This window comes from Pleurodeles waltl, unplaced genomic scaffold (genome assembly GCF_031143425.1).
Source record: "Pleurodeles waltl isolate 20211129_DDA unplaced genomic scaffold, aPleWal1.hap1.20221129 scaffold_236, whole genome shotgun sequence".
NCBI classification, from domain to species: domain Eukaryota; kingdom Metazoa; phylum Chordata; class Amphibia; order Caudata; family Salamandridae; genus Pleurodeles; species Pleurodeles waltl.
In genome coordinates this window covers 211,884-234,574 of record NW_027149942.1, presented here as the reverse complement: position 1 = coordinate 234,574, position 22,691 = coordinate 211,884, and the positions used below count along the sequence as shown (strand labels likewise).

The 22,691-nt window shown below is 44.2% G+C and overlaps 6 non-coding genes across 6 annotated transcripts; all 6 read right to left on the bottom strand.

The window, feature by feature from the left end:
* Positions 1–1,703: 1,703 nt before the first annotated feature.
* On the bottom strand, positions 1,704–1,775 carry TRNAD-GUC (transfer RNA aspartic acid (anticodon GUC)). The gene has a single exon. It is a non-coding gene; the product is annotated as a tRNA-Asp (tRNA).
* Positions 1,776–2,138: 363 nt separating this feature from the next.
* Positions 2,139–2,224, bottom strand: TRNAY-GUA (transfer RNA tyrosine (anticodon GUA)). The gene is given in 2 exon segments: positions 2,139–2,174; positions 2,188–2,224. It is a non-coding gene; the product is annotated as a tRNA-Tyr (tRNA).
* Positions 2,225–8,833: 6,609 nt separating this feature from the next.
* Positions 8,834–8,905, bottom strand: TRNAD-GUC (transfer RNA aspartic acid (anticodon GUC)). Its single transcript has one exon. It is a non-coding gene; the product is annotated as a tRNA-Asp (tRNA).
* Positions 8,906–9,268: 363 nt separating this feature from the next.
* On the bottom strand, positions 9,269–9,354 carry TRNAY-GUA (transfer RNA tyrosine (anticodon GUA)). The gene is given in 2 exon segments: positions 9,269–9,304; positions 9,318–9,354. It is a non-coding gene; the product is annotated as a tRNA-Tyr (tRNA).
* A 6,609-nt stretch (positions 9,355–15,963) lies between these two features.
* On the bottom strand, positions 15,964–16,035 carry TRNAD-GUC (transfer RNA aspartic acid (anticodon GUC)). The gene has a single exon. It is a non-coding gene; the product is annotated as a tRNA-Asp (tRNA).
* A 363-nt stretch (positions 16,036–16,398) lies between these two features.
* On the bottom strand, positions 16,399–16,484 carry TRNAY-GUA (transfer RNA tyrosine (anticodon GUA)). The gene is given in 2 exon segments: positions 16,399–16,434; positions 16,448–16,484. It is a non-coding gene; the product is annotated as a tRNA-Tyr (tRNA).
* Positions 16,485–22,691: the final 6,207 nt, after the last annotated feature.

Here is a 22,691-nt window from a genome sequence, read left to right as displayed (position 1 = left end):
AAACTTTCCTCTTAGCAGTGAACTTACAGCCTGTGATAGTATTCTCTCAGTTCTGAGACTCACACTGAGTAGGGCTTTGAGAAACTTGTTCCAATAAAGAAAATAAAGACGGACTGAAGGGGGCTCAGAAAGAAATGAGGGGTGAAGAAAGAAAGAAGCTGGAATGTGGAGGGAAATAGATTGATGTTGTTAAAGTAATGTTTTATTTTACCAAGTTTGAGAGGGTTTAAAGTTTGACTACTCAGCACTGAAGGTAATGGATATCAAACAAAAAGTCACTGTGGAAACCTGGGATCTTTAGAGCTTCAGTCTAACGTCCTAGCCAAGAGCCCATGGAGGGGCTCTGTTGTTTTGGAGAGCTCACAGGTATCTTTACAGGTGTCCAGGTCTCTCATCACCTCCCCCCTTAGTCTGAAAGAAGCCTCGCCGGGGGTCGCTGCTCTCTTTACAGCAGTGTGGACCAGACATCACCACACAGGCTTAAACCTACGCTTTCGCCGACTGACCAAGATATACAAAAAGCCAGAATAAAACACCAGACATGGAAGACACACTGCATTCATGGAGACCACGAAGAAAGAGATACTGCACATTAAATAGATTTACATTAAATAGATGGAGAATACTTGACGGAGACACAAACTATTAAAACAAGCATTTGCAATGCAACGGGTCTCGCGTTTGCTCATGTTACAGCTGATCGCGTTGTAAACTCCTAACCCGACTTTTCACCTATCGGGCAAAAGTGCATTTATGTACATAACCCGAAAAAGTGAAGTTAATTATGTAAAGTGCTCGACTTCTGCCAAGCGAGATCGCGCTCGTGAATGAGAGAAAAAGAAGTCCATGAGCCCGATGGAAAACAGCGAGCCTCGCATGTTTTCTGTACTTGGTCGCTGCGCTGGAGGAGGGCGAGCCACCGGAAAAGGCATGACCTATGCGTGCCTTCGACTAATGAAAGCAAGCGGATTTTATTAGGCAAGCCCACGTACCAATAAAAAACACTGACGTGACGTTGACAGGGCTCCGAGCCCTTTTCTAAACACTAAAGCGTCTCGCTGCGATACGCATGCGCGAGCGCATGCAACGCAGGCTCGACCCTAAAAACATGAATAACCAATACACTACCCGGAAGCCTACGTTTCTTCGTTACTACAACTTGCATTCACTCCAATTTCAGAAAAGTACGTTCGTTATTAAAAAAGATACAGTTTGGTTCTAATTGTTTGTATAGATGATATATAGTTTTAGTTGAAAATCAGAGGCGCAACTAGAAAAAGTAATAGTGATGAAGCTTATAATACATTTGAAATTAACCATGACGCGATTACGTGGAATTGATAATCAAGCAAAACAGCCAGTACCAATTGTTCACCACATAGTACTTTGTTTTTCTGTAAATATTAAACATTCGCTGTCGACTAAGTGGTCCATAACTTAAAATCAAAATGTACAAATGTGTTCCCAAAACTTGATTCCTTCATGTTGAAAGCTTTCTCTGTTGGATTTCCAAGCCTGCCAGCTCTGCTAGAGGCGCCTCGGTGTTGGTATTTATTACAATTCTATATGCTGCCACTGATCATATTATACAGTGCACTTCATATACATTAAATCGCAATACTTCTAAAATGTCGAGATTGTAAACGAAACAAATTACAAAATGTATTTCTAAAGTGTAAACATGGTTAAGTCATAAACATAGTCTCCCCGTCGGGGAATTGAACCCCGGTCTCCCGCGTGACAGGCGGGGATACTGACCACTATACTAACGAGGAACTGATGACTCCCTGGTACCTGACCTCCTACTGATTGTTCTACCTGTCCCCCTGCTGGGGGCGCTGCACCCACAGAAATGTCAGTGTTGACCCCATCTGTGCAAGGAAAGAGCCGCTCTCTTTGTATCACTGATTTACAGCTTCCTCTGCACAGACTCCTCCTTTTCTCTCTCTGACAGTCACTGGGATCAGCGGCTGCACCTCCGTCCATTTCTGCTCTGGCTAAATTCACTTCTTGGTGCCATCTGAGAAAAATGGGGGAGACAAAAACAATTGTCAAGCTCTAGCGTCGTTGCTTCAAAACATGGCGTATTTTAATTTCAGAATGTGAAAAGAAATATGAAGAGCAAATACGAAAAAAAATCCTTCGAGCCGGATTTGAACCAGCGACCTAAGGATATCAGCTTCACCACTACAGTCCTCCGCTCTACCAACTGAGCTATCGAAGGGACGGAAGCATCATGTGACTGCAGCCTTCAGGTTATGTACCTGCCAGCAGTGGGGCCCATGGTGATCATGTGTATGTGTGCTGGGCATTTAAAGACCGAGGTCACATATCAAGCTGTGTCTTCAGGATGCATGCTGGTTATTTTCAGATGCCTATCTCATTCTCCAGCATCACAAACCTACAATCAGCATCATTTCATCTACCACCGGAGTACTTTTTGGAAACTCATCGCACAATAACTACAAAGGGTGACTCTGCATTTTAATTGGCAAGGCGTGCTTTTCCTCTTCATTTGCGTACTCTGGAAAACACATGCCGCTTTAGCAATGCACATTTTCAGTGCTTTTCTAATATCTCAATATTTCAGCAGCAAGCATGGGGGAGGGCTTTCTGTTGAAGTCAGTCATACAGCCATTGTCTTTCCATCTTGATTACCTTTACTTAGAATTCAAAAAAATAAATGTGTCTTGTCGCAGACGCACAAAGTGATTTCTCAGCATTCTCAATGGTTTATTAAAAATAATGGGAACTAACTTTCTTGAGAAAAGTACAGCTCAGGAAATAAAATGGCAAAACCATCACAACAAGTATGTCGGCCAATGAACTCAGCAGGAATGCTGAAAGTTGTGTAGATTCTTAAACTTTGGAAAGCTTGGCGCTCAGTGTAAGAATGATAGGGAGTGTGCGGTGAGGATGCAGGCATGTTGCCCCCCCCTGTGATTGGTGAAGGCGTGAACAATGACAATATTAACACTTACCAGTTTTACATAAAAAACCTTGCTCTAGTGCAAGGGTGCCCAACATAAGTCCAGTAGAGTCGGATCCATGCCGGATTTGCAGGATATCCACAAGATATATATATGATTGCCAGAAATGAACAACAGTTACATATTAAGCTCGTCCGAGGTCACCTTGAAAACCTGGCATGGACGGCCCCGCCTCCCACTGCAATGGAAACCATTCTCTAACACACAGGATGGGGGGAGTGATACTGCTTCCTACCTGGCCTCGTGCAGGAAGGAAGCCAGAGGCAGTGTCTGTTAAACTCACTACAAACAGTGGCAACTTGGAACGATTTCACATTTAAGGCTGCACCCAACATTGTCTGCAGCTTGCCAGGCTGTGAGCAGGCCCAGGGTTTGCACAGACTTGAACAGATCCAGCTCTGCTTAAGAGGCTCAGCACTGGTTCTGTAAAGTGTCCATCCCTGGCCAGCCACAGTGCACGTGAGGAGCTGCTCATCCGGTTCTGTGCTCTTGTGCAACAAAAGGAAAGTAAAGTGACCTGATTTCTAAAGTGTTTGCTATTTCCATATGTCACCTTCATAGCACCGTAAATAACCAGTATTCATAGCAGCCACTTTATATACCTTGTGAGGGAAAAGCGTTGAGCCCACTCGGCTCGGATTTAAGAATGTGACCTGTAAGTCATGCTCAGGTACCAGCAGGGGGCACTTTACTAGTGAGCCATCTTGGAGGCTGCCCATGACTGACTCTGCCCTAGCCCACCCCACCTTTTTGAGACAAGCATCTGTTGTGAAAACTCCTCGTCCCCCCCTGGCTCCCAGCAAAGGCCTGACAGCCATCATCTCACCCCTGGAAGCACCTAGAAACTCTGCTGCTAGGCGCTCTCGAGCACAGTGTCAGTCCCACGGCTGCCTGCGTGTCTTTGACTTCTTCAGGCATCCCTCGCGCTTCCACATAAAGTGTAGCTCGTGACACGCATCACCAGAAGGGAGATTATGGTTGGGGCATAGAAGCTAGACCCCAGGCGCTACATTACATACCCTGCACTGATGCTACAGCAATTGGGCATCGTCATTTGAACGTATTTGCCCTGGTTAGTCAGCGCAAATGTCTTTTTATTTAGCACGTTGATATGCCACAAATGTCATCACAAAACAGGATCAGTACAAGTGTAACATATGCATCCCAGAAATGCAGAAGCGTTGGTTCAAAACTGCAATGTATGTAATCCCCCCCCCCCCCCGGACTGAAAAATGCACTTAAGGAGCAAACACTTTTTTTTTAGCTCAAATCACTCAGCTGTGTTTTTATAAAACATTACTGGTTTCTTGACAGCAGTGTGAATGATGACCCGAATTGCAGTATGAACAGGGCCTGGCTATTGTTGGCAGCTCTTTCATGGCAGTACCACAATGGCTCCAGATGACAAACAAGCCTTGGTAAAGCTAATAGATCTTGCCTATGTGGGATCTATTGGTTTTGTGAATGTTTTTTTAGCCACATTGTACAGCAGCTCTGGCTTCAGTGCAGCATGGATGAATGTAAAAAAAAGCACTATGAAGTGATCAATGCTGGCTGTGTCATATACAGCTTTTTTCCTTTACTTTCAGCCATGTTGCAGCATGGCTAAATCACTGGCAAAACCAGTAGCTATCACATAGGCGATACCTATTGGCTTTGCCAATGCTTGTGTTCCTTGCCATTAATAACCTGACATCTGAAAAACATCAGGACTTTTACAAGGAGACGTGCACACTACAGGATACTGTCATTTCACTACTAACGCACCTCATGCTTGTCAATGGAAGGTTCCATGGTGTAATGGTTAGCACTCTGGACTTTGAGTCCAGCGATCTGAGTTTGAATCTCGGTAGAACCTGCTGTAGTTTTAATAATTTAACATTCATTTCTTTAGTTTTGTATTATTTTAAAATTTTCAGTCCCGTACTAATTACAAGCGAGCTAATATCTTTTGCACAGTTTACATCATCTATGCGTTGCTTATCTTGTTTATTTGAAATATGTTACTATATGGATGATATCAATTAAAATTGTAGCACAGAAGTATCGCTCGTCATATATATTAATAATGCAGAACAAGTTAGGTGGTCATAGATATTAATAATAATGCAGAACAAGGTAGATGGAAGTGTTAAAAGTGTTTCCGCCCAGTTTCAAACCCGCGACCTTTCACGGGGGCAGCGAACGTGATAACCACTACACTACAGAAACTCGCGGGAGCTGATGTCGCATGTACATTATACTGAGAATTATAAAGGGGTGGGGCATTGGGGGTGACGAGCAGTGAGGGGAGTGCACTGTGCACTCCCCTCAGTGCACATGTGTGTTTGGCCGGCCATCTGGGGCACACTGCTGCCGGGCTGGAGAGAGCAGGCACAGGCTCCCAGTCTGTCTGGGAGCACCGTGGCTGGGCACTCCCAGCCAATCCTAACGCTTCTCTGAGCAGCGTCAGGATTGGCCGCAGGGCAGGCTGGGAGCCTGCTGCTGACGGAGGAGCAGCGGTGCGACGGAGCAGGTAAGTTTTTAGTTTTTTAACTTTTTAATATTGTTAATATTCTCCTTGCCTCCCCACACCCCGCTCTCCACCCCACCTCTGGTAACCCCTGTGAGTCGCGACTGCCACTTAGTCAAGGAGAGTTATCTTTCCCTTAGAGTCCACTCTAGTCAAGGGGGCAAAAAGATTCTGAATCTCTGCCTAACTGAACAACACTTTAATCACCCCAGAGCCTTCCAGTAGCTTACATCACACCCAAAGAAACAATTACTAACAAGACACCATTGTGAATTATGTCCAATTCACTTTTATCCTCTTCTGAACACATCTGCTCCACCTTGGATTACATCCATGCCCAGGAATATAGTAAGGGAGCCGTTCTTGTAGCTCCTTGTTACCAAGTTTCGTCCTTGGCAACCCAACTCTCTCTTCCTTACCTATCACCTGCAGACGAAAGAAAAATAGCGCACAAACAAAGCAAGTTTCATGTTGAAATTAAACATAGGAATTGGCAGACCTTAACTCCAGCTTGAACAATGGAATGGAAGCACATTTTAGTTATGTTTTTACAAATGCAATTGTCTTAAACACAGTAAATGATGAGTGACTATAAAATATATCATTTGTTAAGATACCAAGGTATAAATGCATCTGGTTAACATTTCATAAAAGCAGTTTATATCTAACAAGTGTAATATCACTCACAAAGGCACCATAATGTTGTGGTCTTTTAATGCATCACATTTACATGGGTATAGTTTTTCACACAATATATGAAGGTAAATGCTGTCCTTCTCTTCTACCAAAGAAAGCATAAAGGCACAGCCATGTTATGCTCTGTCACACCCATTGCTGTGAAACATCTGGTGGAGCCCTGGGGGTGCATCTGTAACGTAATGGGTATTTGTAAGGCACGCAATCACCTGCAAGGGTTTCCTGGCGCTGAGCAGGCGTGTGTGTGTGTAGCCCTGTCTAAGGTAGGTTGGTTTATTAAAAACGCAGGTCTTCAACTTCTTGCAGAATTGAAGAAAAGAATAAAATGCTCTTGTGTGAAATGGGAGTCCATTCCATGCTTTAGGAGTGATGCAACAGAACACCCATCCTCCTGATCTGGTTCTCTGTATGTATGGGATGTGTGTGAGTAGGAGCCCTGAGTAGATGGAAGTCTCTTGGTGGTTGTGGAAAGAGAAGCAACTGGTCAAGTAGGTGGGGCCTACGTTGTGTTGTGCCTTGAATGTGTATGTAAGGTGTTTGAAATTAGTTCATTTCTGTTTCGGGAGACAGTGGAGCTCTCTGAGGTATGGTGAGATGTGAATTCAGAGCGGGAGGTTGAGGATGAGTCTGGGTGCCAAATTCCAGGTAGTTTTCTAGTGAGTTATCTGATGTTTCAAGCATAGAGAGCATCCCCGTGGCCCAACTTGCTGCTAACTTGGTCATGAGTGGCAGTTTTCTAGTGTTGCTGGCTGTGGATTCTAATGATCAGTATTGTCTGCTTTCAAGCCCTGCAGGAGGGTTGCCACTTTTTCAGAGAAGAATTCTAAATATTTCTGTCTAGACTCAGGTTACGGAAGGTCCGGGAGATTGTATTTAAATAGTAGTTTGTGGAAAGTTGCACTCCACTCTTTCGGACCTTCATACAAGGAGTAAAACTTTCCTCTTAGCAGTGAACTTACAGCCTGTGATAGTATTCTCTCAGTTCTGAGACTCACACTGAGTAGGGCTTTGAGAAACTTGTTCCAATAAAGAAAATAAAGACGGACTGAAGGGGGCTCAGAAAGAAATGAGGGGTGAAGAAAGAAAGAAGCTGGAATGTGGAGGGAAATAGATTGATGTTGTTAAAGTAATGTTTTATTTTACCAAGTTTGAGAGGGTTTAAAGTTTGACTACTCAGCACTGAAGGTAATGGATATCAAACAAAAAGTCACTGTGGAAACCTGGGATCTTTAGAGCTTCAGTCTAACGTCCTAGCCAAGAGCCCATGGAGGGGCTCTGTTGTTTTGGAGAGCTCACAGGTATCTTTACAGGTGTCCAGGTCTCTCATCACCTCCCCCCTTAGTCTGAAAGAAGCCTCGCCGGGGGTCGCTGCTCTCTTTACAGCAGTGTGGACCAGACATCACCACACAGGCTTAAACCTACGCTTTCGCCGACTGACCAAGATATACAAAAAGCCAGAATAAAACACCAGACATGGAAGACACACTGCATTCATGGAGACCACGAAGAAAGAGATACTGCACATTAAATAGATTTACATTAAATAGATGGAGAATACTTGACGGAGACACAAACTATTAAAACAAGCATTTGCAATGCAACGGGTCTCGCGTTTGCTCATGTTACAGCTGATCGCGTTGTAAACTCCTAACCCGACTTTTCACCTATCGGGCAAAAGTGCATTTATGTACATAACCCGAAAAAGTGAAGTTAATTATGTAAAGTGCTCGACTTCTGCCAAGCGAGATCGCGCTCGTGAATGAGAGAAAAAGAAGTCCATGAGCCCGATGGAAAACAGCGAGCCTCGCATGTTTTCTGTACTTGGTCGCTGCGCTGGAGGAGGGCGAGCCACCGGAAAAGGCATGACCTATGCGTGCCTTCGACTAATGAAAGCAAGCGGATTTTATTAGGCAAGCCCACGTACCAATAAAAAACACTGACGTGACGTTGACAGGGCTCCGAGCCCTTTTCTAAACACTAAAGCGTCTCGCTGCGATACGCATGCGCGAGCGCATGCAACGCAGGCTCGACCCTAAAAACATGAATAACCAATACACTACCCGGAAGCCTACGTTTCTTCGTTACTACAACTTGCATTCACTCCAATTTCAGAAAAGTACGTTCGTTATTAAAAAAGATACAGTTTGGTTCTAATTGTTTGTATAGATGATATATAGTTTTAGTTGAAAATCAGAGGCGCAACTAGAAAAAGTAATAGTGATGAAGCTTATAATACATTTGAAATTAACCATGACGCGATTACGTGGAATTGATAATCAAGCAAAACAGCCAGTACCAATTGTTCACCACATAGTACTTTGTTTTTCTGTAAATATTAAACATTCGCTGTCGACTAAGTGGTCCATAACTTAAAATCAAAATGTACAAATGTGTTCCCAAAACTTGATTCCTTCATGTTGAAAGCTTTCTCTGTTGGATTTCCAAGCCTGCCAGCTCTGCTAGAGGCGCCTCGGTGTTGGTATTTATTACAATTCTATATGCTGCCACTGATCATATTATACAGTGCACTTCATATACATTAAATCGCAATACTTCTAAAATGTCGAGATTGTAAACGAAACAAATAACAAAATGTATTTCTAAAGTGTAAACATGGTTAAGTCATAAACATAGTCTCCCCGTCGGGGAATTGAACCCCGGTCTCCCGCGTGACAGGCGGGGATACTGACCACTATACTAACGAGGAACTGATGACTCCCTGGTACCTGACCTCCTACTGATTGTTCTACCTGTCCCCCTGCTGGGGGCGCTGCACCCACAGAAATGTCAGTGTTGACCCCATCTGTGCAAGGAAAGAGCCGCTCTCTTTGTATCACTGATTTACAGCTTCCTCTGCACAGACTCCTCCTTTTCTCTCTCTGACAATCCCTGGGATCAGCGGCTGCACCTCCATCCATTTCTGCTCTGGCTAAATTCACTTCTTGGTGCCATCTGAGAAAAATGGGGGAGACAAAAACAATTGTCAAGCTCTAGCGTCGTTGCTTCAAAACATGGCGTATTTTAATTTCAGAATGTGAAAAGAAATATGAAGAGCAAATACGAAAAAAAATCCTTCGAGCCGGATTTGAACCAGCGACCTAAGGATATCAGCTTCACCACTACAGTCCTCCGCTCTACCAACTGAGCTATCGAAGGGACGGAAGCATCATGTGACTGCAGCCTTCAGGTTATGTACCTGCCAGCAGTGGGGCCCATGGTGATCATGTGTATGTGTGCTGGGCATTTAAAGACCGAGGTCACATATCAAGCTGTGTCTTCAGGATGCATGCTGTTTATTTTCAGATGCCTATCTCATTCTCCAGCATCACAAACCTACAATCAGCATCATTTCATCTACCACCGGAGTACTTTTTGGAAACTCATCGCACAATAACTACAAAGGGTGACTCTGCATTTTAATTGGCAAGGCGTGCTTTTCCTCTTCATTTGCGTACTCTGGAAAACACATGCCGCTTTAGCAATGCACATTTTCAGTGCTTTTCTAATATCTCAATATTTCAGCAGCAAGCATGGGGGAGGGCTTTCTGTTGAAGTCAGTCATACAGCCATTGTCTTTCCATCTTGATTACCTTTACTTAGAATTCAAAAAAATAAATGTGTCTTGTCGCAGACGCACAAAGTGATTTCTCAGCATTCTCAATGGTTTATTAAAAATAATGGGAACTAACTTTCTTGAGAAAAGTACAGCTCAGGAAATAAAATGGCAAAACCATCACAACAAGTATGTCGGCCAATGAACTCAGCAGGAATGCTGAAAGTTGTGTAGATTCTTAAACTTTGGAAAGCTTGGCGCTCAGTGTAAGAATGATAGGGAGTGTGCGGTGAGGATGCAGGCATGTTGCCCCCCCCTGTGATTGGTGAAGGCGTGAACAATGACAATATTAACACTTACCAGTTTTACATAAAAAACCTTGCTCTAGTGCAAGGGTGCCCAACATAAGTCCAGTAGAGTCGGATCCATGCCGGATTTGCAGGATATCCACAAGATATATATATGATTGCCAGAAATGAACAACAGTTACATATTAAGCTCGTCCGAGGTCACCTTGAAAACCTGGCATGGACGGCCCCGCCTCCCACTGCAATGGAAACCATTCTCTAACACACAGGATGGGGGGAGTGATACTGCTTCCTACCTGGCCTCGTGCAGGAAGGAAGCCAGAGACAGTGTCTGTTAAACTCACTACAAACAGTGGCAACTTGGAACGATTTCACATTTAAGGCTGCACCCAACATTGTCTGCAGCTTGCCAGGCTGTGAGCAGGCCCAGGGTTTGCACAGACTTGAACAGATCCAGCTCTGCTTAAGAGGCTCAGCACTGGTTCTGTAAAGTGTCCATCCCTGGCCAGCCACAGTGCACGTGAGGAGCTGCTCATCCGGTTCTGTGCTCTTGTGCAACAAAAGGAAAGTAAAGTGACCTGATTTCTAAAGTGTTTGCTATTTCCATATGTCACCTTCATAGCACCGTAAATAACCAGTATTCATAGCAGCCACTTTATATACCTTGTGAGGGAAAAGCGTTGAGCCCACTCGGCTCGGATTTAAGAATGTGACCTGTAAGTCATGCTCAGGTACCAGCAGGGGGCACTTTACTAGTGAGCCATCTTGGAGGCTGCCCATGACTGACTCTGCCCTAGCCCACCCGACCTTTTTGAGACAAGCATCTGTTGTGAAAACTCCTCGTCCCCCCCTGGCTCCCAGCAAAGGCCTGACAGCCATCATCTCACCCCTGGAAGCACCTAGAAACTCTGCTGCTAGGCGCTCTCGAGCACAGTGTCAGTCCCACGGCTGCCTGCGTGTCTTTGACTTCTTCAGGCATCCCTCGCGCTTCCACATAAAGTGTAGCTCGTGACACGCATCACCAGAAGGGAGATTATGGTTGGGGCATAGAAGCTAGACCCCAGGCGCTACATTACATACCCTGCACTGATGCTACAGCAATTGGGCATCGTCATTTGAACGTATTTGCCCTGGTTAGTCAGCGCAAATGTCTTTTTATTTAGCACGTTGATATGCCACAAATGTCATCACAAAACAGGATCAGTACAAGTGTAACATATGCATCCCAGAAATGCAGAAGCGTTGGTTCAACACTGCAATGTATGTAATCCCCCCCCCCCCCCGGACTGAAAAATGCACTTAAGGAGCAAACACTTTTTTTTTAGCTCAAATCACTCAGCTGTGTTTTTATAAAACATTACTGGTTTCTTGACAGCAGTGTGAATGATGACCCGAATTGCAGTATGAACAGGGCCTGGCTATTGTTGGCAGCTCTTTCATGGCAGTACCACAATGGCTCCAGATGACAAACAAGCCTTGGTAAAGCTAATAGATCTTGCCTATGTGGGATCTATTGGTTTTGTGAATGTTTTTTTAGCCACATTGTACAGCAGCTCTGGCTTCAGTGCAGCATGGATGAATGTAAAAAAAAGCACTATGAAGTGATCAATGCTGGCTGTGTCATATACAGCTTTTTTCCTTTACTTTCAGCCATGTTGCAGCATGGCTAAATCACTGGCAAAACCAGTAGCTATCACATAGGCGATACCTATTGGCTTTGCCAATGCTTGTGTTCCTTGCCATTAATAACCTGACATCTGAAAAACATCAGGACTTTTACAAGGAGACGTGCACACTACAGGATACTGTCATTTCACTACTAACGCACCTCATGCTTGTCAATGGAAGGTTCCATGGTGTAATGGTTAGCACTCTGGACTTTGAGTCCAGCGATCTGAGTTTGAATCTCGGTAGAACCTGCTGTAGTTTTAATAATTTAACATTCATTTCTTTAGTTTTGTATTATTTTAAAATTTTCAGTCCCGTACTAATTACAAGCGAGCTAATATCTTTTGCACAGTTTACATCATCTATGCGTTGCTTATCTTGTTTATTTGAAATATGTTACTATATGGATGATATCAATTAAAATTGTAGCACAGAAGTATCGCTCGTCATATATATTAATAATGCAGAACAAGTTAGGTGGTCATAGATATTAATAATAATGCAGAACAAGGTAGATGGAAGTGTTAAAAGTGTTTCCGCCCAGTTTCAAACCCGCGACCTTTCACGGGGGCAGCGAACGTGATAACCACTACACTACAGAAACTCGCGGGAGCTGATGTCGCATGTACATTATACTGAGAATTATAAAGGGGTGGGGCATTGGGGGTGACGAGCAGTGAGGGGAGTGCACTGTGCACTCCCCTCAGTGCACATGTGTGTTTGGCCGGCCATCTGGGGCACACTGCTGCCGGGCTGGAGAGAGCAGGCACAGGCTCCCAGTCTGTCTGGGAGCACCGTGGCTGGGCACTCCCAGCCAATCCTAACGCTTCTCTGAGCAGCGTCAGGATTGGCCGCAGGGCAGGCTGGGAGCCTGCTGCTGACGGAGGAGCAGCGGTGCGACGGAGCAGGTAAGTTTTTAGTTTTTTAACTTTTTAATATTGTTAATATTCTCCTTGCCTCCCCACACCCCGCTCTCCACCCCACCTCTGGTAACCCCTGTGAGTCGCGACTGCCACTTAGTCAAGGAGAGTTATCTTTCCCTTAGAGTCCACTCTAGTCAAGGGGGCAAAAAGATTCTGAATCTCTGCCTAACTGAACAACACTTTAATCACCCCAGAGCCTTCCAGTAGCTGACATCACACCCAAAGAAACAATTACTAACAAGACACCATTGTGAATTATGTCCAATTCACTTTTATCCTCTTCTGAACACATCTGCTCCACCTTGGATTACATCCATGCCCAGGAATATAGTAAGGGAGCCGTTCTTGTAGCTCCTTGTTACCAAGTTTCGTCCTTGGCAACCCAACTCTCTCTTCCTTACCTATCACCTGCAGACGAAAGAAAAATAGCGCACAAACAAAGCAAGTTTCATGTTGAAATTAAACATAGGAATTGGCAGACCTTAACTCCAGCTTGAACAATGGAATGGAAGCACATTTTAGTTATGTTTTTACAAATGCAATTGTCTTAAACACAGTAAATGATGAGTGACTATAAAATATATCATTTGTTAAGATACCAAGGTATAAATGCATCTGGTTAACATTTCATAAAAGCAGTTTATATCTAACAAGTGTAATATCACTCACAAAGGCACCATAATGTTGTGGTCTTTTAATGCATCACATTTACATGGGTATAGTTTTTCACACAATATATGAAGGTAAATGCTGTCCTTCTCTTCTACCAAAGAAAGCATAAAGGCACAGCCATGTTATGCTCTGTCACACCCATTGCTGTGAAACATCTGGTGGAGCCCTGGGGGTGCATCTGTAACGTAATGGGTATTTGTAAGGCACGCAATCACCTGCAAGGGTTTCCTGGCGCTGAGCAGGCGTGTGTGTGTGTAGCCCTGTCTAAGGTAGGTTGGTTTATTAAAAACGCAGGTCTTCAACTTCTTGCAGAATTGAAGAAGAGAATAAAATGCTCTTGTGTGAAATGGGAGTCCATTCCATGCTTTAGGAGTGATGCAACAGAACACCCATCCTCCTGATCTGGTTCTCTGTATGTATGGGATGTGTGTGAGTAGGAGCCCTGAGTAGATGGAAGTCTCTTGGTGGTTGTGGAAAGAGAAGCAACTGGTCAAGTAGGTGGGGCCTACGTTGTGTTGTGCCTTGAATGTGTATGTAAGGTGTTTGAAATTAGTTCATTTCTGTTTCGGGAGACAGTGGAGCTCTCTGAGGTATGGTGAGATGTGAATTCAGAGCGGGAGGTTGAGGATGAGTCTGGGTGCCAAATTCCAGGTAGTTTTCTAGTGAGTTATCTGATGTTTCAAGCATAGAGAGCATCCCCGTGGCCCAACTTGCTGCTAACTTGGTCATGAGTGGCAGTTTTCTAGTGTTGCTGGCTGTGGATTCTAATGATGAGTATTGTCTGCTTTCAAGCCCTGCAGGAGGGTTGCCACTTTTTCAGAGAAGAATTCTAAATATTTCTGTCTAGACTCAGGTTACGGAAGGTCCGGGAGATTGTATTTAAATAGTAGTTTGTGGAAAGTTGCACTCCACTCTTTCGGACCTTCATACAAGGAGTAAAACTTTCCTCTTAGCAGTGAACTTACAGCCTGTGATAGTATTCTCTCAGTTCTGAGACTCACACTGAGTAGGGCTTTGAGAAACTTGTTCCAATAAAGAAAATAAAGACGGACTGAAGGGGGCTCAGAAAGAAATGAGGGGTGAAGAAAGAAAGAAGCTGGAATGTGGAGGGAAATAGATTGATGTTGTTAAAGTAATGTTTTATTTTACCAAGTTTGAGAGGGTTTAAAGTTTGACTACTCAGCACTGAAGGTAATGGATATCAAACAAAAAGTCACTGTGGAAACCTGGGATCTTTAGAGCTTCAGTCTAACGTCCTAGCCAAGAGCCCATGGAGGGGCTCTGTTGTTTTGGAGAGCTCACAGGTATCTTTACAGGTGTCCAGGTCTCTCATCACCTCCCCCCTTAGTCTGAAAGAAGCCTCGCCGGGGGTCGCTGCTCTCTTTACAGCAGTGTGGACCAGACATCACCACACAGGCTTAAACCTACGCTTTCGCCGACTGACCAAGATATACAAAAAGCCAGAATAAAACACCAGACATGGAAGACACACTGCATTCATGGAGACCACGAAGAAAGAGATACTGCACATTAAATAGATTTACATTAAATAGATGGAGAATACTTGACGGAGACACAAACTATTAAAACAAGCATTTGCAATGCAACGGGTCTCGCGTTTGCTCATGTTACAGCTGATCGCGTTGTAAACTCCTAACCCGACTTTTCACCTATCGGGCAAAAGTGCATTTATGTACATAACCCGAAAAAGTGAAGTTAATTATGTAAAGTGCTCGACTTCTGCCAAGCGAGATCGCGCTCGTGAATGAGAGAAAAAGAAGTCCATGAGCCCGATGGAAAACAGCGAGCCTCGCATGTTTTCTGTACTTGGTCGCTGCGCTGGAGGAGGGCGAGCCACCGGAAAAGGCATGACCTATGCGTGCCTTCGACTAATGAAAGCAAGCGGATTTTATTAGGCAAGCCCACGTACCAATAAAAAACACTGACGTGACGTTGACAGGGCTCCGAGCCCTTTTCTAAACACTAAAGCGTCTCGCTGCGATACGCATGCGCGAGCGCATGCAACGCAGGCTCGACCCTAAAAACATGAATAACCAATACACTACCCGGAAGCCTACGTTTCTTCGTTACTACAACTTGCATTCACTCCAATTTCAGAAAAGTACGTTCGTTATTAAAAAAGATACAGTTTGGTTCTAATTGTTTGTATAGATGATATATAGTTTTAGTTGAAAATCAGAGGCGCAACTAGAAAAAGTAATAGTGATGAAGCTTATAATACATTTGAAATTAACCATGACGCGATTACGTGGAATTGATAATCAAGCAAAACAGCCAGTACCAATTGTTCACCACATAGTACTTTGTTTTTCTGTAAATATTAAACATTCGCTGTCGACTAAGTGGTCCATAACTTAAAATCAAAATGTACAAATGTGTTCCGAAAACTTGATTCCTTCATGTTGAAAGCTTTCTCTGTTGGATTTCCAAGCCTGCCAGCTCTGCTAGAGGCGCCTCGGTGTTGGTATTTATTACAATTCTATATGCTGCCACTGATCATATTATACAGTGCACTTCATATACATTAAATCGCAATACTTCTAAAATGTCGAGATTGTAAACGAAACAAATAACAAAATGTATTTCTAAAGTGTAAACATGGTTAAGTCATAAACATAGTCTCCCCGTCGGGGAATTGAACCCCGGTCTCCCGCGTGACAGGCGGGGATACTGACCACTATACTAACGAGGAACTGATGACTCCCTGGTACCTGACCTCCTACTGATTGTTCTACCTGTCCCCCTGCTGGGGGCGCTGCACCCACAGAAATGTCAGTGTTGACCCCATCTGTGCAAGGAAAGAGCCGCTCTCTTTGTATCACTGATTTACAGCTTCCTCTGCACAGACTCCTCCTTTTCTCTCTCTGACAGTCACTGGGATCAGCGGCTGCACCTCCGTCCATTTCTGCTCTGGCTAAATTCACTTCTTGGTGCCATCTGAGAAAAATGGGGGAGACAAAAACAATTGTCAAGCTCTAGCGTCGTTGCTTCAAAACATGGCGTATTTTAATTTCAGAATGTGAAAAGAAATATGAAGAGCAAATACGAAAAAAAATCCTTCGAGCCGGATTTGAACCAGCGACCTAAGGATATCAGCTTCACCACTACAGTCCTCCGCTCTACCAACTGAGCTATCGAAGGGACGGAAGCATCATGTGACTGCAGCCTTCAGGTTATGTACCTGCCAGCAGTGGGGCCCATGGTGATCATGTGTATGTGTGCTGGGCATTTAAAGACCGAGGTCACATATCAAGCTGTGTCTTCAGGATGCATGCTGGTTATTTTCAGATGCCTATCTCATTCTCCAGCATCACAAACCTACAATCAGCATCATTTCATCTACCACCGGAGTACTTTTTGGAAACTCATCGCACAATAACTACAAAGGGTGACTCTGCATTTTAATTGGCAAGGCGTGCTTTTCCTCTTCATTTGCGTACTCTGGAAAACACATGCCGCTTTAGCAATGCACATTTTCAGTGCTTTTCTAATATCTCAATATTTCAGCAGCAAGCATGGGGGAGGGCTTTCTGTTGAAGTCAGTCATACAGCCATTGTCTTTCCATCTTGATTACCTTTACTTAGAATTCAAAAAAATAAATGTGTCTTGTCGCAGACGCACAAAGTGATTTCTCAGCATTCTCAATGGTTTATTAAAAATAATGGGAACTAACTTTCTTGAGAAAAGTACAGCTCAGGAAATAAAATGGCAAAACCATCACAACAAGTATGTCGGCCAATGAACTCAGCAGGAATGCTGAAAGTTGTGTAGATTCTTAAACTTTGGAAAGCTTGGCGCTCAGTGTAAGAATGATAGGGAGTGTGCGGTGAGGATGCAGGCATGTTGCCCCCCCCTGTGATTGGTGAAGGCGTGAACAATGACAATATTAACACTTACCAGTTTTACATAAAAAACCTTGCTCTAGTGCAAGGGTGCCCAACATAAGTCCAGTAGAGTCGGATCCATGCCGGATTTGCAGGATATCCACAAGATATATATATGATTGCCAGAAATGAACAACAGTTACATATTAAGCTCGTCCGAGGTCACCTTGAAAACCTGGCATGGACGGCCCCGCCTCCCACTGCAATGGAAACCATTCTCTAACACACAGGATGGGGGGAGTGATACTGCTTCCTACCTGGCCTCGTGCAGGAAGGAAGCCAGAGGCAGTGTCTGTTAAACTCACTACAAACAGTGGCAACTTGGAACGATTTCACATTTAAGGCTGCACCCAACATTGTCTGCAGCTTGCCAGGCTGTGAGCAGGCCCAGGGTTTGCACAGACTTGAACAGATCCAGCTCTGCTTAAGAGGCTCAGCACTGGTTCTGTAAAGTGTCCATCCCTGGCCAGCCACAGTGCACGTGAGGAGCTGCTCATCCGGTTCTGTGCTCTTGTGCAACAAAAGGAAAGTAAAGTGACCTGATTTCTAAAGTGTTTGCTATTTCCATATGTCACCTTCATAGCACCGTAAATAACCAGTATTCATAGCAGCCACTTTATATACCTTGTGAGGGAAAAGCGTTGAGCCCACTCGGCTCGGATTTAAGAATGTGACCTGTAAGTCATGCTCAGGTACCAGCAGGGGGCACTTTACTAGTGAGCCATCTTGGAGGCTGCCCATGACTGACTCTGCCCTAGCCCACCCCACCTTTTTGAGACAAGCATCTGTTGTGAAAACTCCTCGTCCCCCCCTGGCTCCCAGCAAAGGCCTGACAGCCATCATCTCACCCCTGGAAGCACCTAGAAACTCTGCTGCTAGGCGCTCTCGAGCACAGTGTCAGTCCCACGGCTGCCTGCGTGTCTTTGACTTCTTCAGGCATCCCTCGCGCTTCCACATAAAGTGTAGCTCGTGACACGCATCACCAGAAGGGAGATTATGGTTGGGGCATAGAAGCTAGACCCCAGGCGCTACATTACATACCCTGCACTGATGCTACAGCAATTGGGCATCGTCATTTGAACGTATTTGCCCTGGTTAGTCAGCGCAAATGTCTTTTTATTTAGCACGTTGATATGCCACAAATGTCATCACAAAACAGGATCAGTACAAGTGTAACATATGCATCCCAGAAATGCAGAAGCGTTGGTTCAAAACTGCAATGTATGTAATCCCCCCCCCCCCCCCGGACTGAAAAATGCACTTAAGGAGCAAACACTTTTTTTTTAGCTCAAATCACTCAGCTGTGTTTTTATAAAACATTACTGGTTTCTTGACAGCAGTGTGAATGATGACCCGAATTGCAGTATGAACAGGGCCTGGCTATTGTTGGCAGCTCTTTCATGGCAGTACCACAATGGCTCCAGATGACAAACAAGCCTTGGTAAAGCTAATAGATCTTGCCTATGTGGGATCTATTGGTTTTGTGAATGTTTTTTTAGCCACATTGTACAGCAGCTCTGGCTTCAGTGCAGCATGGATGAATGTAAAAAAAAGCACTATGAAGTGATCAATGCTGGCTGTGTCATATACAGCTTTTTTCCTTTACTTTCAGCCATGTTGCAGCATGGCTAAATCACTGGCAAAACCAGTAGCTATCACATAGGCGATACCTATTGGCTTTGCCAATGCTTGTGTTCCTTGCCATTAATAACCTGACATCTGAAAAACATCAGGACTTTTACAAGGAGACGTGCACACTACAGGATACTGTCATTTCACTACTAACGCACCTCATGCTTGTCAATGGAAGGTTCCATGGTGTAATGGTTAGCACTCTGGACTTTGAGTCCAGCGATCTGAGTTTGAATCTCGGTAGAACCTGCTGTAGTTTTAATAATTTAACATTCATTTCTTTAGTTTTGTATTATTTTAAAATTTTCAGTCCCGTACTAATTACAAGCGAGCTAATATCTTTTGCACAGTTTACATCATCTATGCGTTGCTTATCTTGTTTATTTGAAATATGTTACTATATGGATGATATCAATTAAAATTGTAGCACAGAAGTATCGCTCGTCATATATATTAATAATGCAGAACAAGTTAGGTGGTCATAGATATTAATAATAATGCAGAACAAGGTAGATGGAAGTGTTAAAAGTGTTTCCGCCCAGTTTCAAACCCGCGACCTTTCACGGGGGCAGCGAACGTGATAACCACTACACTACAGAAACTCGCGGGAGCTGATGTCGCATGTACATTATACTGAGAATTATAAAGGGGTGGGGCATTGGGGGTGACGAGCAGTGAGGGGAGTGCACTGTGCACTCCCCTCAGTGCACATGTGTGTTTGGCCGGCCATCTGGGGCACACTGCTGCCGGGCTGGAGAGAGCAGGCACAGGCTCCCAGTCTGTCTGGGAGCACCGTGGCTGGGCACTCCCAGCCAATCCTAACGCTTCTCTGAGCAGCGTCAGGATTGGCCGCAGGGCAGGCTGGGAGCCTGCTGCTGACGGAGGAGCAGCGGTGCGACGGAGCAGGTAAGTTTTTAGTTTTTTAACTTTTTAATATTGTTAATATTCTCCTTGCCTCCCCACACCCCGCTCTCCACCCCACCTCTGGTAACCCCTGTGAGTCGCGACTGCCACTTAGTCAAGGAGAGTTATCTTTCCCTTAGAGTCCACTCTAGTCAAGGGGGCAAAAAGATTCTGAATCTCTGCCTAACTGAACAACACTTTAATCACCCCAGAGCCTTCCAGTAGCTTACATCACACCCAAAGAAACAATTACTAACAAGACACCATTGTGAATTATGTCCAATTCACTTTTATCCTCTTCTGAACACATCTGCTCCACCTTGGATTACATCCATGCCCAGGAATATAGTAAGGGAGCCGTTCTTGTAGCTCCTTGTTACCAAGTTTCGTCCTTGGCAACCCAACTCTCTCTTCCTTACCTATCACCTGCAGACGAAAGAAAAATAGCGCACAAACAAAGCAAGTTTCATGTTGAAATTAAACATAGGAATTGGCAGACCTTAACTCCAGCTTGAACAATGGAATGGAAGCACATTTTAGTTATGTTTTTACAAATGCAATTGTCTTAAACACAGTAAATGATGAGTGACTATAAAATATATCATTTGTTAAGATACCAAGGTATAAATGCATCTGGTTAACATTTCATAAAAGCAGTTTATATCTAACAAGTGTAATATCACTCACAAAGGCACCATAATGTTGTGGTCTTTTAATGCATCACATTTACATGGGTATAGTTTTTCACACAATATATGAAGGTAAATGCTGTCCTTCTCTTCTACCAAAGAAAGCATAAAGGCACAGCCATGTTATGCTCTGTCACACCCATTGCTGTGAAACATCTGGTGGAGCCCTGGGGGTGCATCTGTAACGTAATGGGTATTTGTAAGGCACGCAATCACCTGCAAGGGTTTCCTGGCGCTGAGCAGGCGTGTGTGTGTGTAGCCCTGTCTAAGGTAGGTTGGTTTATTAAAAACGCAGGTCTTCAACTTCTTGCAGAATTGAAGAAAAGAATAAAATGCTCTTGTGTGAAATGGGAGTCCATTCCATGCTTTAGGAGTGATGCAACAGAACACCCATCCTCCTGATCTGGTTCTCTGTATGTATGGGATGTGTGTGAGTAGGAGCCCTGAGTAGATGGAAGTCTCTTGGTGGTTGTGGAAAGAGAAGCAACTGGTCAAGTAGGTGGGGCCTACGTTGTGTTGTGCCTTGAATGTGTATGTAAGGTGTTTGAAATTAGTTCATTTCTGTTTCGGGAGACAGTGGAGCTCTCTGAGGTATGGTGAGATGTGAATTCAGAGCGGGAGGTTGAGGATGAGTCTGGGTGCCAAATTCCAGGTAGTTTTCTAGTGAGTTATCTGATGTTTCAAGCATAGAGAGCATCCCCGTGGCCCAACTTGCTGCTAACTTGGTCATGAGTGGCAGTTTTCTAGTGTTGCTGGCTGTGGATTCTAATGATGAGTATTGTCTGCTTTCAAGCCCTGCAGGAGGGTTGCCACTTTTTCAGAGAAGAATTCTAAATATTTCTGTCTAGACTCAGGTTACGGAAGGTCCGGGAGATTGTATTTAAATAGTAGTTTGTGGAAAGTTGCACTCCACTCTTTCGGACCTTCATACAAGGAGTAAAACTTTCCTCTTAGCAGTGAACTTACAGCCTGTGATAGTATTCTCTCAGTTCTGAGACTCACACTGAGTAGGGCTTTGAGAAACTTGTTCCAATAAAGAAAATAAAGACGGACTGAAGGGGGCTCAGAAAGAAATGAGGGGTGAAGAAAGAAAGAAGCTGGAATGTGGAGGGAAATAGATTGATGTTGTTAAAGTAATGTTTTATTTTACCAAGTTTGAGAGGGTTTAAAGTTTGACTACTCAGCACTGAAGGTAATGGATATCAAACAAAAAGTCACTGTGGAAACCTGGGATCTTTAGAGCTTCAGTCTAACGTCCTAGCCAAGAGCCCATGGAGGGGCTCTGTTGTTTTGGAGAGCTCACAGGTATCTTTACAGGTGTCCAGGTCTCTCATCACCTCCCCCCTTAGTCTGAAAGAAGCCTCGCCGGGGGTCGCTGCTCTCTTTACAGCAGTGTGGACCAGACATCACCACACAGGCTTAAACCTACGCTTTCGCCGACTGACCAAGATATACAAAAAGCCAGAATAAAACACCAGACATGGAAGACACACTGCATTCATGGAGACCACGAAGAAAGAGATACTGCACATTAAATAGATTTACATTAAATAGATGGAGAATACTTGACGGAGACACAAACTATTAAAACAAGCATTTGCAATGCAACGGGTCTCGCGTTTGCTCATGTTACAGCTGATCGCGTTGTAAACTCCTAACCCGACTTTTCACCTATCGGGCAAAAGTGCATTTATGTACATAACCCGAAAAAGTGAAGTTAATTATGTAAAGTGCTCGACTTCTGCCAAGCGAGATCGCGCTCGTGAATGAGAGAAAAAGAAGTCCATGAGCCCGATGGAAAACAGCGAGCCTCGCATGTTTTCTGTACTTGGTCGCTGCGCTGGAGGAGGGCGAGCCACCGGAAAAGGCATGACCTATGCGTGCCTTCGACTAATGAAAGCAAGCGGATTTTATTAGGCAAGCCCACGTACCAATAAAAAACACTGACGTGACGTTGACAGGGCTCCGAGCCCTTTTCTAAACACTAAAGCGTCTCGCTGCGATACGCATGCGCGAGCGCATGCAACGCAGGCTCGACCCTAAAAACATGAATAACCAATACACTACCCGGAAGCCTACGTTTCTTCGTTACTACAACTTGCATTCACTCCAATTTCAGAAAAGTACGTTCGTTATTAAAAAAGATACAGTTTGGTTCTAATTGTTTGTATAGATGATATATAGTTTTAGTTGAAAATCAGAGGCGCAACTAGAAAAAGTAATAGTGATGAAGCTTATA